General features: G+C 39.4%; 1 long non-coding RNA gene and 1 other non-coding gene across 2 annotated transcripts in view; both read left to right on the top strand.

The window, feature by feature from the left end:
- The first annotated feature begins 1,246 nt into the window (after positions 1-1,246).
- LOC138903656 (uncharacterized) overlaps positions 1,247-19,040 on the top strand; it is an 81,447-nt gene continuing 63,653 nt past the window's right edge. The window contains exon 1 of the long non-coding RNA XR_011412994.1: positions 1,247-1,305. This is a non-coding gene — a long non-coding RNA (uncharacterized lncRNA). The remainder of the gene's footprint in view (positions 1,306-19,040) is intronic.
- On the top strand, positions 12,862-12,968 carry LOC117280387 (small nucleolar RNA R71). The gene has a single exon (XR_004510927.1). It is a non-coding gene; the product is annotated as a small nucleolar RNA R71 (small nucleolar RNA).

Below are 19,040 nucleotides of genomic sequence, written 5' to 3'. Positions count from 1 at the left end.
TATTGCAAAGATTACAAAGCCTACGGTTAGAATATACAAATAGAATCCATAACATTCCAACCAATTCCTATAAGGATGATTATGCATAAGTTAAGAGAAAATTTCATAAGCTTAAAAAAAAAGCTTTCAGATAAAAGTTTCAGCAAAAGTCACGCACAATATTATGATCAAATTCAAAGGAAAGATTCAGCAACTTATTCAAAATATTAGCAACGGGATTTTGCGATTATAATGAAGTACGGTGCAATCTTTCTCAAGAATATCATACGGATTTTTCCCTACTCCGATCTTGTTGTTACGTGTTGTCGCAATTGACGTGTGTTAGAGGGATTGTCAAGAGAATCAACTCAGGTATGTTAAGGCTATCCCTTCTTTCTTTTAGGTATGATCTATACGACATGAACGAAACGAGAAAATGCACAAATTCCATAAATGACTCTATTCATAGAAATACTAGAGATGCTTATGTTCTTGATTCCCTATGTGTCATATTATTTTATCATCTGTTCATGGGTCTCAAAAATACGTAAGTTGGTAAAGTTTATTTCATGATATTAATCAGAGGCATAATGGTCTTATGACGTACCGAGAGATTTTATTAACGTATTTCATATGCATTTCATGCATTTATACATGCACAATGACCCATGACCAGATGGCGTTATATATGCGTATATATATATATATATATATATATATATATATATATATATATATATATATATATGTATATGGGATATGGGAAAGGTTATGGAGTTATATACACACCACCACCTAATCAGCTGGTATACGTTGATGATTTTGCCCACAGTGGCCGAGATGATATGATGGGATGCCCTCAGAGACCTGATGGTGTTATAAAACATGTACCTATGCAGACATGACATTCATACGCATATGCACGACACTATAATTATTTCATGATTAACAGAGTTATCCAGACTTACAGGTTGAGTTATTTACTCTATATTTCTTACATGTCTATTATGTACTTATTTATGTGCCTTACATACTCGGTACATTATTCGTACCGATGTCCCTTTTGCCTGGGGACGCTGCGTTTCATGCCCGCAGGTCCTGATAGACAGGTCGAGAGTCCTCCAAGTAGGCTATCAGTTCAGCGGAAGGTGTTGGTGCACTCTATTTGCTCCAAAGTTGCTTATATGGTCAGTATGATTAGGACATGTATTGATTAGTATGGCGGGGCCCTATCCCTACCTTTATGACATTAATGTACTCTTAGAAGCTTGTAGACATATGTCGTGTACGTGAAAGATTGTACGGCCTTGTCGGCCTATGATTTGAGTTTGTAAATGATCATGTTGGCCTATTAGGCCCGTATGTCACATGTATATGATGAAGTAATAAGAAAGATACGTTACGCTGGTACTCGGTTGAGTAAGGTATCGGGTGCCCGTTGCTGCCCATCGGTTTGGGTCGTGACAGCGGCCCCGATCCATATAATATCCTCACAATGGATGGATATGACTGACTATGAAATGTACATTTTAAAACAATTAATTTAACAGCAACACAATCCTATGGGTCCCAAAATATCGGCACATAGCCTAAACATGATCTTTAATACGAGTCTCAGCTCAATTTCTCTAGAACATGGAGGATATGCAGATAATAACATGATTCTTTAATTTTACAACTCCACAGAATTTATTTAAGTCACAATTTCTATGGTGCACGCCCACACGCTCGTCACCTCCAACAATTGATATAACACAAAATTCAGGGATTTATACCCTCAGAACCAAGTTTAGAAATATTACTTGCCTCAAACCGTATAATATTTTACTCTGATGTACCCTTGACTCGTGAATCGGCCTCCGTACGCCTCGAATATAGTCACAATTAATTCGATTCAGTCAATACAAATTATTAGAATTAATTTCATATGAAAATACTAATTTTCCAACAAAATCTGAAATTTAACTCAAAAATCGCTTGTGGAGCCCACGTCTTAGAACCCGACAAAAGTTACAATATATGAACGCCCATTCAACCACGAGTCCAACCATACCAATTTTATTAAATTCCGACATCAACTCGGCCCTCAAATCTTCAAATTAAATCAAGAGGATTTTCTAAATTTTTCCAACTTAAATCACAAATTAAATGTTAAAAATAACCATGAATTCGGGTAATTTGACCAAAATTGAGTTAAGAACACTTACACCGTTGTTTTCGTTGAAAATCTCCCGAAAATCGCCTCTCCCCTACCTCCAAATCAGTAAAATGGAAGTACCATTTTCAAAACTTAAACACTTTGCCCAGTCATTTCCTCTATGCGATCGCGGACCAAGTCTCGCCATCGCGAAGCACAAAATTTTACTCTATGCGATCGCAGCCATTCCCCCGCGATCGCAATGAACAAATTTTCCAACAGCCTTTTCCAACTCTTTTGGATAGCCTCTAGTATAATGGTCATAACCTTTTATAAAAAATTTCAAATGACTAATGGTTTAACTTTCCGAAAACTAGACACCAAGGGCTACAACTTTCATTTATGGATAATCTCCAAATTCCTTATAGATTACGAGATATAAGCTTCCAAAGTCAGGTCAGTGACAGCAGGATTTTACTCTACGCGATCGCGAAAGGCCTTCCGTGATCACGATTCACTGGCAAATTTTTCCCATGTTACTCATCACGATCGCGGCCAATTCCACGCGATCGCACTCTACACTGTTGTAGCCATAAACCAGCAGCTAAAAATGGCCTAAAATGGTCCGAAACTATCCCAAAACTCGCCCGAGCCACTCGGGACCCCGTCCGAACATACCAACAAGTCTCAAAACATATTACGAACTTAGTCGAAACCTCAAATCACATCAAACAACACTAAAACCATGAATCATACCCCAATTCAAGCTTAATGAAACTAAGAAATTTTAACTTCTACATTCGACGCTGAAACCTATCAAATCGATTGACCTCAAATTTTGCACACAAGTCATAAATGACATAACGGACCTATGAAAATTTTCATAACTGGATTCCGACCCCGATATCAAAAAGTCAACTTCCCGGTCAAACTTCCAACTTAAACTTCCTATTTTCGCCATTTCAAGCATAATTTTACTACGGGCTTCCAAATAATTTTTCGGACATACTCCTAAATCCAAAATCACCATACGAAGCTATTAGAATCATCAAAACTCTATTCCGGGGTCGTTTACCCACAAGTCAACATCCGATTAACCTTTTTAACTTAAACTTTCATCCTTGAGACTAAGTATATCAATTCATTCCGAAACCTCACCGGACCCGAACGAGTTACCCCGGAAAGTCACATAACAGTTGTAAAGCACAAATTGAGCAGTAAATGGGGGAAAGGGGCTGTAATACTCAAAACGACCGGCTGGGTCGTTACATTCTCCCCCACTTAAACATAGGTTCGTCCTCGAACGTGCCAAGAGTTGTTTCCAAGCCATCAAATAACTATTCCATCTTACCACGCACGTACCCGGGGGTGATCCAAGTGGGACCCTATTCCATATAGGTCTGACAATACAACATAATTGAAGATCATTACTTCAACTTTAGTCCGTAAAACTTAGAACCCAAATTTCCAATATCCAGAATTCTTTTCAAGACACGAATCTCACATCTACACACTGTATGAGTCTGAACAAGCTGTATCAAGCCATAACCATAACCCCAGATATAATCACATAACATACTACACAACTCGCATGCTCACAGCACCATTCTCGATTACAGTAACTACTCCAAACTAATCCGGTACTAGTATTAAACCTCATATCAAGCCAAACCTCGTTCCAAAACCTTCGTACACTGCTGATAATTAAAGAAACACACGGAATCTCATAACCCCTTATTAGATCAATAAGTCATGGAGCTCTCTCGCCCCAACCAGAACCATAATCACTTTCTAAGCCGACTTTCAATATCATCCTCCCAAATATACCATAATCAAACCTGATAGTACCCATTCTAAGTCCAATGACCATATATTATTAAACAAAACTATCCCACAGACATGCCACACCAATATAACTCAAGCCACAACTGCGCAATCCATGTACCCAAAAATGGAAAATGTCTCAAAGAAGAGAACCGTACTGCAAGTTCAACAAGCACCACCACAACTGCAATGCTATAAGCTCAACATATATAGTAGAACCAAGACACACGAATCTAATAACGGTAACCAGCTCTTCTAGAGCTCACATTAACATCAACCTCACGGACAACTCACGTGCTATAGTATCAATATATGGACCCGCACGGACAACTCACGTGCCAATAACATAAATGTTTGGACCCGCACGGATAACTCACGTGCTAATAATATCAATCGCCCGGCATGGTCACAGGCCTCCAGTCCAAGCATATCATACAGGAGCAATCAAATAAGTACTCATGTATATGATAAATGAAATAAAATTCACATGCTCCTGGACTGGTATAAATAACACGCCATAGAGTAGGCATGCGCAAAGTGTGCTATCACAACTCAAATCAGCAAGCTAACGCAGAAATAGTAACTACCCAATTAATTCAGGGAATTAGCCTCTTTGTAACCTCAAGTGTAGCCCAGATAGTTCTCGACAAAGGTACGAATACGAGAAATGTTATAACTTTACGCTTAACAGTCAACTCTAGGCATATCTTTGCCTAATCATTCTTCCGAGTATAAATACTTGCCCCGATGCCCGCACATGGCTCAAACCTCACATATGTACGCACTCGTAGCGCACAGCTATCACAAATAATTAATGCAATTAGTGCCTCTACCGAGCATAAATAAAATACTCACCTCAAACAGGCCGCAACCCTGAAACAATTTGCTTGTGAGAGCTCACAGTCCCCCAAATTCATAAAACACATGAACCACCTTAACTGATCACAACTTCAGCACTCAAATGACTATCACATCCTTCATGCACGATCACCCCACTAGGAATACTTCCATAATTCTTCCATGCCACAGAGCAATAATTTGAATATCAGCAGTCTATCAACTAGGTAAGTACCGCAATACCAATGAACATCCGTAAGTCAAAACACAATGCGCCTTCTGAAATGCGCAACCTTCTCAGGAATTACCGAGCAGTTATAACATTCATCTAAATATCTGAAACTGACCATGTTGTCCAAAATTCAGGACTTCCCTTCAAGAATGAACTACCACCTTGTACATGTAAATTTTAATCTCGCACAACACACCGCATCTATCATGCAATCATGTGATAATCACGAGAATCTCATTATCAACTCTGAGTTACCAGCAAATTACATATCCGATTAGTTAGAAACCTTCCATTTGCTCTCATCCAGGAGGAAATCACAATACACAACATGTCCCCTACACCGGTAGAAAATATTTGGTTCGAACCATGGTAGAAATCATCAAGAACACTTCGAAATCCATTTGCACATAACCAAGCTATCAGAACTGAATTTCTCTAACTCGGCTAAGCCACGCAGGTCACCAACCTAAGAATATTTCCATTAAAACATCCATAGAGCCTCACTACTTCATAGGTACCCAAAGAAGTGATCATACCATACTGGTCCAGCCTACTACCCAGTCGTCCTATTTTCTCCGAGTTTCTTCTGAATTACCCTCAAGTTGACATTTCTCCCTGTCAGAACTCCATGATCCTTACCCAAATCTCACTACAAGACATCCTAACATAAAACCACACCGCCCTAAGGCCCATAAGCCATTGTATTCTTCTTAAGAACCTCCATAAATACCACAACCGTAACACTCACTCTGAAAATACCTTATGTGAATTTAAAATTATTCTTCTTACCTTTCTTATACTAAAATATAGAATCCATAGTCATACAGAATTACCGCAAGTCCTGGCACCATTAAATATAAATCTCAGATTCTATCCATACACAAATCCGAAAAAATTCTCGATTGCTATATATAAACTTGAACCCATTAGAACCTTCTCGGGAGTCACCCACTTTGCTCAAATCTAAATTGTACCGCCCAAACGGGATAAAATACACGTTCCCCATTAGCACAACAACACTCAAAGAGGTAACCTTGCCTTAACACCACCGATCAAATTCATACTCCGTGCACACTACATCCTTCACAAATTACAACTTACTCATCCCATAATTTTTATATACTCAAAAAGCGCAATATAACCCGTATTTAGGAAATTTCAGTACTCGAGTCATCCTCAATCTCAACCTCTGCTAGTTATAACTAATCCACAAGTATGCCTCAGACCAAAACTAAAATTTAACATATAACCATAAAATTGAATTATCAATAGCAGGCTCCCCCACTTGGCTCAAAGCCATAGATTAAAACACTCGATAACTGACAATACCCTTACTCTATTATTGCCATAATACTGCAGTCAGTTCAATGAAAATTCTTCTCAAGCTCATGCAACGCCAACCATAAAAATACCTCAATCATCCGCTAAGCTCGCATTCATTCTCTTGACACTCAAGTCAACTTTCTCAACCAGATTCAAATTCAAATCTCAACACATACGCCCCGCTGACAGAAAAAAACTCTCCACTCAACATTATAAGGAACACACCTATGTACATTACTCCGCAGGGGATAACCCACCTGCTTAGCCTCAAATTGGCATCTTATTATACCCTTTCGCAATCACAATTACTATGTAGTCACTTAATCTTTCTTAGTCCAAACTCATTATCAAGACATGAGAATTTAATTTGTCCCAAAATTTAACAACGTGAAAGATGCTTCAAAACATTCATCCTCGAGAATGTACGTCACATCAAAACAAAAATCAAGCACCCAATGGCCCTTTTTACATTTCAAGAAAACACTTCTCGTCATATTCAAATTGTGTTAACACATCCTGCAGTCACATCATACTCATCACAAAGCCATTCCACCGCTCATCGAGCCATAAATTCCACGCGTAGGGACATTACCGGATATATGAGTCCAAATGCACAAGTTACAACTGAAGCTACCGAGCTTAAGCTGCGGTCTAATCCTGGCCTCAAGTCCTCCACAATGACCCATCACCAAAACACAGAATACTCATCTCAAACCTCGTGCATGGAGTCATAAGTCGGCAATGCACAGCTGATACCGAGCGCTTACATGCACACACGAATGCGTGGAAGGAATTCAAAGAGTTATATTTCAAGCTAAATCAATTCCGCACGATAAGGAGAGAAAGATGGGAAGTTTATCCTAAAATGCCCTGTAGCCTCTCGAAGATAAGTATGGACGTCATCATACCAATCCGCAAGACTCTACTTAACTTGCTCATGACTCGTGAGACCTATGTAACCTAGGCTCTGATACCAACTTGTCACGATCCAAAATTCACATATCGTGATGGTGCCTATCTCAATACTAGGAAAGTCGATAATTTCAATAAATCGCTTAATCTCTTAAGTTTGAAAATATAATATTTATTTTTAACAAAAAAATCTCACAAATATGGATATAAAACACTCCCAAAACCCGGTGTCACTGAGTACATGAGCATCTAAATGATAATAAAGTATGACTGATAAAATCACTGTCTGAAAATATAGAACAGTACAATAACTAAAAGGAAGAGAGTCAAGGTTAGCGGACGCCAGGCAACTATCTTAATAGTCTCCAACTGATAATACTCTGAGATCTAACAGTCGCCGTGTCCGAAAATACCTAGATCTGCACACGAGGTGCAGAGTGTAGTATGAGTACAACCAACTCAATAAGTAATAAGACTAACCTTTGGTCTGAAAGTAGTGACGAGCTCAGCAGGTACAGTCCAGTATAGCAATAACGGTACAGAAATATAGGCATGCTTTTAAGTTCAACAGTTAAACTCAGTACAAGTAAAATAGACCAATTCTGAATATGAGGAATATGACATCCCAGTGAAAAAATCTCGTGTACTCACGATCACAAATTACTCGGTCACTCAGAACTGTATATGGCCAATCCAGCCAAGGGGTAATTTATCCCCAAATTATAATTATTCGGACAAGATCCATGTCCAGGAAATTCATCACAGATATAAATAAGTAAGGCAAGTCCATGCCCTGGGAAGTCCATCTCGAATATAAATCATCTACGCTCCCTGTGGGGGATACAGACTCTGGAGGGGCTCCTTCAGCCCAAACGTGATATAAAGGCGATATGGCCTGCTGCAGGCGGGCAGCCTCGATCCATATAATAATAAATCCTATAAGGCCTGCTGCGGCGTGCGGCCCCGATTCATATAATAATAACATATATAAAGCCAATATGGCCCACTACAGGCGGGCAACCCCGATCCATATAATATCCTCACAATGGATGGATATGACTGAGTATGAAATATACATTTTAAAACAATTAATTCAATAGCAACACTGTTACACCCCATGTTTTCGTACGTAAAAGTACGACATAAGTAAATTGATGAAAGCTCGAAAATGAGATATTACATCCCGCAATTTCGTATATTAAAGTTTCATCGTAAGTTAATCGACGTAAGTTCGGAAATGGGATTATTTTGAGATTATAAGCATTTTGCTATTTCAAACAAGTGATGAGTAAATTTGTGAAGGGAAGAGGGTAAGCAAATCGAAGAAAATGAATTTCGTCAAAGTTTGACATTTTGGGATAAAATACGGCCCGAGCTAAAATACCCGGTATTTATAAACTAATACCATACAAGGTACCACATGGCCATGATAGTGAGGTGTATAAAGTGTGTTAAAAGTGAGTAGTATTTTAAGTAAATTGAGATAATTCTTAATTATGTGGGTAATTAATTAATTATTGGATAATGGGACATTACCTAGTTAATTAAGGAGTTGTGGGTGATTAATTAAAGAATGTGGTTAAGATAAAACATCCCCCCGTGGCAGCAAAGCAATCCATGAATTGTGACTCTTAAGTCACTATACTATGTGGCAATCTTAAGAATGTGAGACATTTCCTTTTAATAAAGGAAAGACACATATAACGTTAGTTACACCCATTAAAAAAAGAGAGAGATATATTCATTCTTAAGAATCATAAGTCAAAAAAAAATCATTCTTATATGCATTCAAATGTAATTATTTGTGTGTTACAACCGTAAGTCACAAACATCACATAAGCAAGATACGATCTTCAACAATTCAAAGCAACGTGAGATTTTGTAATTATAAGGGAGTACGGTGCAATCTTCTCAAGAATATCATACGGATTTTTTTCCTACTCCGGTCTTGCCGTCACGTGTTTTGTCGCGATTGTTGTGTGTTAGAGGGATTATCCAGAGAACCGGTTCAGGTATGTTAAGGCTATCCCTTCTTTCTTTTTGGCATGATCTATACGACACGAACGAAACGAGCAAATGCACAATTTCCATAAATGACTATTTATAGAAATATTAGGGGTGTCTATATTCTTGATTCCCCATGTGAATTATTAATATATCTTCTGCTCATGGGTCTCAGAAAAATACGTATGATAAAATTTATCCGACAGGCATATTATTTTTATGACATTTCGAGAAAATCTTATTAACATATTTCTTATGCATTTCATGAATTTATACGTATTCATTGACCCATGACTAGATGGTGTTATATATGCATTTATATGTATATATATGTATATGGGATATGGGAAAAGGTTACGGCGTTATATACGCACCACCACCTGATCAACTGGTATACGTTGATGATTTGCCCATAGTGGCCGAAATGATATGATGGGATGCTCTCAGAGGCTTGATGATATTATGAACACATATACCTATGCATGGTATGACATTTATACGCATATGCATAACATTATAAAAATAAAATGATTCACAGAGCTATGCAGACGTATATGTCGAGTCTTTTACTCTATGTTTTTCTCATGTCTATTATTTACTGATTTGCATTCCTTACATACTCGGTACATTATTTGTACTGACATCCCTTTTGCTTGGGGACGCTGTATTTCATGCCCGCATGTCTCGATAGACATATCGATAGTCCTTCAAGCAGGCTATCAGCTCAGCGGAAGATGTTAGTGTGCTCCATTTGCTCCGGAGTTGTTATTGGTCAGTATGATTAGGACATATGTTGATTGGTATGGCGGGGCTCTATCCCGACCTTTATGGCATTTAGGTATCCTTAGAGGCTTGTAGACATATGTCGTGTACGTGAAAGATTATACGGCCTTGTCGGCCTATGTTCAGTGTAATTTTGGTCTTATAGGCCCTTTGTCACATATATAAGTTTTTATATCAGATTGGGTCATCCTATAATGAGTATTCCCTTATTTTTATTCTGGTTAACCCATGACAGACCGTTTGGCCCATTTGCAAATGACAGTACGATAAAAATAATATGTAATGTTGGTACTCGGCTGAGTAAGGTACCGGGTGCCCGTCGCGGCCCATCAGTTTGGGTCGTGACAAACACGACCCTATGGGTCCCAAAATATCGACACGTAGCCTAAACATGATCTTTAATACGAGTCTCGGCTCAATTTCTCTAGCACATGGAGGATATGCGGATAATAATATAATTCTTTAATTTTACAACTCCATAGAATTTATTTAAGTCACAATTTCTATGGTGCACGCCCACACGCTCGTCACCTAGCATGTGCGTCACCTCCAATAATTGATATAACACAAAATTCAGGGATTCATACCCTTTTAACCAAGTTTAGAAATATTAACTATCTCAAACAGTGTAATTCTTTACTCTGCTATACCCTTGCCTCGCGAATCGGCCTCCGAACGCCTCGAATCTAGTCACAATTAGTTCGATTCAGTCAATACAAATTATTGGAATTAATTCCATATGAAAATTTTAATTTCCAACAAAATCCGAAATTTAACTCAATAATCGCCCGTGAGGCCCACGTCTCAGAACCCGACAAAAGTTATAAAATATGAACGCCCATTAAACCACGAGTCCAACCATACCAATTTTACTAAATTCTGACATCAACTCGACCCTCAAATCTTCAAATTAAACCAAGAGGGTTTTCTAAATTCTTCCAACTTAAATCACAAATTAAATGTTAAAAACAACCATGGATTCGGGTAATTTGACCAAAATTGAGTTAAGAACACTTACCCCGTTATTTTCGTTGAAAGTCTCCCAAATATCGCCTCTTCCCGAGCACCAAATCGGTAAAATTGGAAAATGGGATGAAGTCCCATTTTCAGAACTTAAACTGTCTGCCAGTCATTTCATCTATGCGATCGCGTACCAAGTCTCGCGATCGCGATGAACAAATTTTCCAACATCCTTTTCCAACTCTTCCGAACAGCCTCTAGTATAATGTTCATACCTTTTTGTACAAAACTTCAAATGATAAATGGTTTAACTTTCTAAAAATCAGACACAAAGGGCTACAACTTTCATATTTGGATCATCTCCAAATTCCTTATAGATTGCGAGATATAAGCTTCCAAAGTTAGGTCAGTGACAGCACGATTTTACTCTACGCGATTGCGAAAGGCCTTCCGCGATTGCGATTCACTGGCAAATATTTCCCATTTTACTCATCAAGATCGCGGCCAATTCTACGCGATCGCACTGCACACTGATGTAGCCAAAAACCAATAACTAAAGATAGCCTAAAATGGTCCAAAACCACCCCGAAACTCGCTCGATCCACTCAGGACCCCATCCGAACATACCAACAAGTCTCAAAACACATTACGGACTTAGTCGAAACCTCAAATCACATCAAACAATGCTAAAACCATGAATCATATCCCAATTCAAGTTTAATGAAACTAAGAAATTTCAACTTCTACATTCGACGCCGAAACATATCAAATAAAGTCTGATTGACCTCAAATTTTGCACACAAGTCATAAATGACATAACGAACCTATGAAAATTTTTAGAACTGGATTCCAACTTCGATATCAAAAATTTAACTCCCCGGTCAAACTTCCAACTTAAACTTCTTATTTTCTCCATTTCAAGCATAATTTAACTACGGGCTTCCAAATAATTTTTCGGACACACTCCTAAGTCCAAAATTATCATACGAAGCTATTGAAATCATCAAAACTCTATTTTGGGGTCGTTTACACATAAGTCAACATCTGGTCAATATTTTTAACTTAAGCTTTCATCCTTGAGACTAAGTGTATCAATTCATTCCGAAACCTCACTGGACCCGAACCAATTACCTGGCAAGTCACATAACAGTTGTAAAGAATAAATTGAGTAGTAAATGGGGGAACGGGGCTGTAATACTCAAAACGACCGGCCGGGTCGTTACAACCTATTTCTTTGATAGCTGCTCCATGTTCCCGTATAGATGCACTATGAGTTTCAAGCTTCTCATCAGTTTTCAGTATGAAGGCTTTCATGAGATCTTCTATGCCAGACTGAATGGGCTGTTGAGGCTGAAATTGGTGCCTCTATCGATTTTGGAATACTGGAGCTCCTTGTCCCTAGGGTCTAGAGTTATTTTGTTGCCATGCATTCGCGGTACCCCCAGGTGAACTCCATGAAAAACTGGGTTGCCTCTGAATCGTTGCATTAAAATTGTAGTTTCCCACAGCATTCACTTCCTCAGTTGAGGCTTGACACTCATGAGTAGGGTGTCCTCTTCCACATATATCACAAGCTGCGTGAGGTTCACTTTGTATTGTAGATAAGGTCAGGTTCCGTATTTCTTTAGCCATAGCATCAAGTTGTACTTGCACATATGTGTTAGCATCAACCTGATGAACACCTGTCGAACTTCTTTTTTCAGCACTCTCAGAAGGCCACTGATTTGCATCTTCAGATAACTCATCAAGAATTGTGACTATCTCCTCTGGAGTCTTCTTCATCAAAGGGCCTCCAGCTGTAGTGCTCAATGTTCTACGTGAGGCCGGTGTCAATCCATCCCAAAAGTTCTGGAGTTTCATCCAGAGTTCAATTTCGCTATGTTGACACTTTCTAACAATCTCCTTAAACCTCTCCCATGCTTCAAAAATAGTTTCATTCTCTTTCTGGCAAAAGTTATGGATTTCTATTCTAAACTTGACCATCTTAGCTGATGAGAAATATTTTTATCAAGAACTTTTCTGGTCATCTCATCCCATGTTCGAATCGATCCATTGGGTAAGCTTCGAAGCCATTGCTTTGCATCATCTTTGAGTGTGAAGGGAAATGCCCTTAAGTAAACTGCATCTTGTGAAACACCATCGTATTAAAAGGTATTCATAATCTCCTCGAAGTCCATTAGATGTGTGTTTGGATCTTCGTTTGGCTTCCCTCTGAAGACACAGCAATTTTGAAGGGTTTGAATCAACCCTTGCTTTAACTCGAAATTGTTTGCTGCAATTGGAGGTGATCTAACACTTTATAAACCTTGATTGTAGACTGGTCTAACATAATTGTCAAGTGGTCTCCCACACAAGGATTGATGTTGATTAAGTCTGAGACCCCTCTCTTCTTCATAGATGTTCCGTGCATCTCTAATAGTTGCTTTTTTAGCATCCCGTGCAGCTTGTTCTCTTCGTTGGGCTGCTTCTCTCGCAGCCAAATCCACATTATCTTCACTGTTTCCAACCATAAGTTCTTTGGTTGAGGATTGACTAATCTTTTTTGTTATCTCTGTGAGATTTCTTTCCTTCTTCAGCTATCGCAGTTGTTTTTCAATTTCTGTCTCGTATAGTAGCACCTCCTTCGCAGAAGTTCTAGTCATGCACCACTCTGAACCTGTAACCTGCGCACAGTCAAAGAACACCAAATGTAAAAAGGGAAAAATAAAATAAAATAAAAAGAAAAATTTCTGAATTAGCACTACAAACTATTTCAAATACTATTGATTGCCAATCCCCGGCAACGGTGCCAAAATTTGACAAGCGCAAAACACACACTTAAATTCTGCTCGCTAATCAAATATAGTATAGTATAATATCGTATCCACGGAAATTCGATTTAAACAGTATTCTCATAGTTTCTAGATTGGTTGCTATCCAAGATGATCAACAGTTAAGATTTATAAGATGTCTAACTAAAATTAACTAAGAATCTAAAGCTATTGACTAATGACAATCAAAACAAGGAATAAGCAAAGAATGTTATCAATGGGAGAAGATAGGGTTTTGATAGGATAGGTGCAAGATAATTGTTAGGTATCTAACTATAGATAATTCACTTTTAATGTTCAAGTAAGTCTCTCGATTTCACTCAATTCTTAGTTCAAACATTCAGCAAAAACTCTTCTCTCGATTAAGTTTTAACCACACAAGATGAACCAAATAAAGCACGTGAAGATATGTAAGAATGCGTAGTGGATTGGTCTTTAGGAAAACCTCTTTTGATTATTCTCCTAACTAGGTTTAATAAATGATTCAACTAGCCTCTTTAGATTACTTAGAAGAATTAATAAACTCAACCAGCAATATAATGCAAAGATATCACAAGTTATGCCTCTCTCGATTACATGAACTAGTGAATATAGATGCAATAATTAAATTATCCAAAAATGCTTCAATACATAAAACTAGAGTTATAATTCACAAACAATCATCAATACACCAAATCATCAAACCTAAAGAGAACTACTCCATAGATATGGAGCAATTCATCACAAATAAAATTAAAGTATAGGAAAATATAAATTCAATCCAAACTCGGGTCTTGAGTGAGGAAGGAATGATGAAATCCTTGTGTTTTTGCTCCTCCAACTCCTCCTTAGTTCTATTAGGTCTAAAGTGTGTCAAAAGTCCCCAAAAATAACATTTTTCCATGTATTTATACCAAGTAGGGTCGGGCCCAGACGAAATCACCTTCTCCTAGCCGAAATAGAAAAATTACTTTGTAAAAATTGCACAGGCGCGCCGCATGGGGCGACGCACCATGCAGGGCTTTAGTGAGGAAATCCAGTGAGTTTGTTCTGACAGGCAGCAAAGATTTACACAGTCGCGGAGCACCATGAGCCACGGTAGTGGACGTTTCTCAAAGTATGGAATTTTCCTCGCTTTTTTATATCCAGATGTGGTTTTCGACCCCCGAACGCAATCCCGGCTTAATCCATTTGGCTTTTACTCAGACTTCAAAGCTCCAAATGGCTCGAATTCGTTCCATACATCTATATATCTCGTAATCTCTCCTATAAAGTATAAAACACACAATAAGTACAAAACACCATCAATTAAAGCTCAAACATGAATAAAGTACAGTAAATTGGAGTGCAATAAGCGACAAAAATACGAGATTATAGCCTACCATCAATAGGATAAGTGTAAGAAAATTGTTTGGGATCTAACTCTAGATAATTCACTTCTAATGTTCAAGTGAGTCTCTTGAATTCACTCAATTATTAGTTCAAACATTCAGCAAAAACTCCTCTCTCGATTAAGTTTTAACCTCACAAAATGAATCAATTTAAGCACGTGAAGATATGCAAGAATGTGTAGTGGATTGGTCTTTAGAAGAACCTCTCTCGATTATCCTCCTAACTAGGTTTAATCAATGATTCAACTAGCCTCTATCGATTACTAAGAAAAATTAATGAACTCAACCAACAATATAATGCAAAGATATCACAAGTTATGCCTATCTCGATTACATGAACAAGTGAATAAAGATGCAACAGTTAAATCATCCAAAATGCTTCAATAAATAAAACTAGAGTTATAATCCACAAACCATCATTAATACACCAAATCCATCAAACCCTATAGAGAACTACTCCATATACATGGAGCAATTCATCACAAATATAATTAAATTATAGGAAAACATAAATTCAATCCAAACTCGGGTCTTGAGTGAGGAAGGAATGATGAAATCCTTGCACGTTTGCTCTTCCAACTTCTACTTAGCCTCCTTAGGTCTAAAGTATGTGAAAAAGTCCAAAAAATAACGTTTTTTCATGTATTTATACCAAGTAGGATCGGGCCAGATGAAATCACCTTCTCCTAGCCGAAATAGGATCGTCACTCTGTAAAAATTACACAGGCGTGCCACATGGGGCGACGCGCCATGCGGAGCATTACTGGGGAAATCCAGAAAGTTGGTTCTGATAGGCCATAGAGAAATGCACAAGCGCGGTGCCCCATGCATCGCGACAGTGGGCTTTTCTCAGACTACGGAATTTTCATTGCTTTTTGATATCTAGATGTAGTTCTCGACCCTCGAACGCGATCCCGACTTAATGCCTTGGTCTTTTACTCAGACTTCAAAGCTCCACATTGCTCGAATTGGCTCCATAACATCTACATCACTCAGAATCACTCCTTCAAGGCATAAAACACACAATAAGTATAAAACGCTAGCGATTAAAGCTCAAACACAATAAAAGTGCAGTAAACTAGAGTGCAGTAAGCGACTAATACACGAGATTATAGCCTACCCTCACGGATCCACTACCAGTTGGGGCCTTCATCTTCTTCAGACTCCTCTTCGTTTCCCGAATACTCAGAACTAGTATCCAAGGAGTCAGTCATAGCGGGCCGAGCAGGAAGGTTTTCACGAGCGGATAACTCCAGTTCCCGGGCCTAGGCAATCAACTATATTGACAATGCCACTTTGGCCTTCTCCAAGGTCTTCCTCTTCATATGATATATAGCATAGGTCTTCTCGAAGATGAGGGAATGCTCTTGATCCTGGAGTTTTGCTCGGAGTTTATCAATTTCAGCCTGGAGCTCTTCTCTTTCAGACTTCATGGCTCTAAGGCGGGAATAAAGCTCAACGTTGGTAGTTGAGTGAAGCCAGTTTTTCTCCATGGCCCCCTTAAGCCTCTCTTCCATTCTGGACCTCTTTTCCTCGGTGGTATTGGCCTCCTCGGTTCTGGAGCATATGTTGGTCTTCAAGTTGCTGATTTGTTCTTCGAAGGCAGACTCACGCTCGGCAATGGCGATCGCAACATCATGAAGTTCGGCCTACTTAGCCTTAGCCTCTTGAAGGTTTTCATGTAATTGGGCAGCTTCTTAAATGTGGGCCAATCTATCTTGCTCAGATTGCTGCAACCGAGTCTCGAGCTCACTCATTTGTTCAACTTTAGCCTCCAGCATCGGGAGGCATGTGGCAAGCTGGTTCTTTTCAGCCAAAGGTTGATCCCGCTAGGAAGCAAGTCCTTTTTTGTCAAGAATCAACCTTTGCATGCCCTAAAAATCAAGGAGGTTGGCCTAAAAGGTTAGGGTTAGAGTTAACATGACAACATGTAAGCAGTAAAGAAGATAGAAGGGAATTAGAATGATACCTGCACCGCACTATGAATGCTATTGTTTATCAGGCACTCCCCAGAAAGGGAGCCCATATTCTTCCAATCCTTCTCCAAAGCCAGTGGCTTCAGATAATTAGCAAGCTCCACTGGCTTGGATAAAATATGACACTCTTTAGAAACCGAAAGAGTGGTACCTCGCCTCCCTTGGGGATCTTGGGAAGGGGTTGAGTAACTATTCCCCAAGTTCCCATAGTCAGGGGATCGAGGGGGAGAGTCATTCCTTTCGTGGGCGACTGGTACCTATGGAGGTTACATAGTTGGTACTGATGGCGAAGGAGCAACAGGTGTTGAGTGGTAGGAAGCCATCGGTGTGGAAGGAGAAGAAGCAGTTGTGGTAAAAGGAGTGTCAGTTGTTATTTGCTTAGTGGTTGGGGGCAGAAGAGTCTCAGGGTCCGAACTCCTTAGACCAGAGATAACAATTGGGGCCGAGAAGCGAGAATTAGCATTCTCGCCCTGGTCCATCTCACCCCAAAGTGCTTGAGTTTACTCTAATGTTGGGTTCTGAAGCTCCCCCGGCTGAGCATCCGGTTGAGCTGATGAAGATCTCCTTTGAAGGGAAGCCTCTTCATCACTAGCTTCTCCTTCATCAATGAGGACAACTGTCACCAGCTTAGATGGCATTTTCTTTGCTCTCTTCTCTTGAGTCCCAGCCAAGAAGGAGCGTCTTATCTTCGGTTTCTTGTTCTGGGACTGGGGACTCCGAGAGGAGGCACCTTTACCAGAGGCTCGGGCAGATCCACGAGTTCTACTTTGGGCAAGGGCATTTTGTAACACCCTCCTGGCCTCCTCGGGGTCATCTAAAACGTCGACTTCGGGGCAAATGATAGAACCTCTCGGAACCCATGTATTAGGCAAAAATGGAGTTAGCAATTTATTCATGAGATTTCTTGTGTTCGAAAAAGTATAAAAGAAAGAAGGAATTGGCTTACCGTGGTGTTTGTCCTTCCACCCGTGTTTGGGAGCCATTTCCTTCCACCATCAGAATTCTAGAGTTCTAATGTCAAGAATTTTCTGAATACATTGGTCCAGACCTTGAAATCGCGGTGGCTCCCAGTAGGTAGCTGAAGCGAAAGAAATAGAAAATCAGCAAAATAAGAAATTATCTTTTTGTGTGGAAAGACAACAGATAACCGAAGACTTACCAAAAAGGTTGCACAACTCGGGAAAAGCTGGAGTTATGGCCGGGATGATTTTCCCGGTAGCAATAACGATGAATCGTTCCATCCATCCACGGTCGTTATCATCGTCTACGCTGGTGAGAAGGGCATGGTGACCACGCTTGTTGAAGTTTAATACTCCCCCACGGAAAATCTTGGGAGAGTAAAGGTTCATCATATGTGCAAGAGTTAGGGTTTTCCCCGTCTCAGTGCACAATTGACAAAGGCAGGCCACTGTCTGTCATATAGATGGGCCTACTTGTGCTAAGCAGACCTGATATCGGTGGCAAAATTCTAAAATTATTGGGTCGAACCCTTCACTCTATCCCAAATAGAATAGACCCATGGTAAAGGGATACATATAGACATACGTGAATCCCTCCTTGGAGTAGGTAACCCTCTCCATCATATCTGGGGCGAGGATTTTAATATTGTGACTGTTACATTCCTCTTTCACAGTTGGGATACTAGAAGGTCGAATGGAAGAGGGGTACCTACGAACTGGCCAAAATCGGTGGCCTTGAGAAGTTGCAGGAGGGGTTTTTTCTTGTAGATCGTTTGCAGTACTGAGATGAAGTGGTATGATGGTGTTAATAGTTGGAGGATCATACTCAACGTCAACCTCCTTGGCTTTGTTTTTCTTTGGACCTCCACCGAAGAGAAGACCGGTGTTTCCGAAGGAAGCAGTATAAGAAGAAGACATGATGGTAAAAGGTTAG

The sequence above is a fragment of the Nicotiana tomentosiformis genome, chromosome 12 (genome assembly GCF_000390325.3).
Source record: "Nicotiana tomentosiformis chromosome 12, ASM39032v3, whole genome shotgun sequence".
Taxonomy (NCBI): Eukaryota; Viridiplantae; Streptophyta; class Magnoliopsida; order Solanales; family Solanaceae; genus Nicotiana; species Nicotiana tomentosiformis.
Note: the sequence above shows the minus strand (reverse complement) of the source record. Positions and strands in the feature narration are given on the sequence as shown.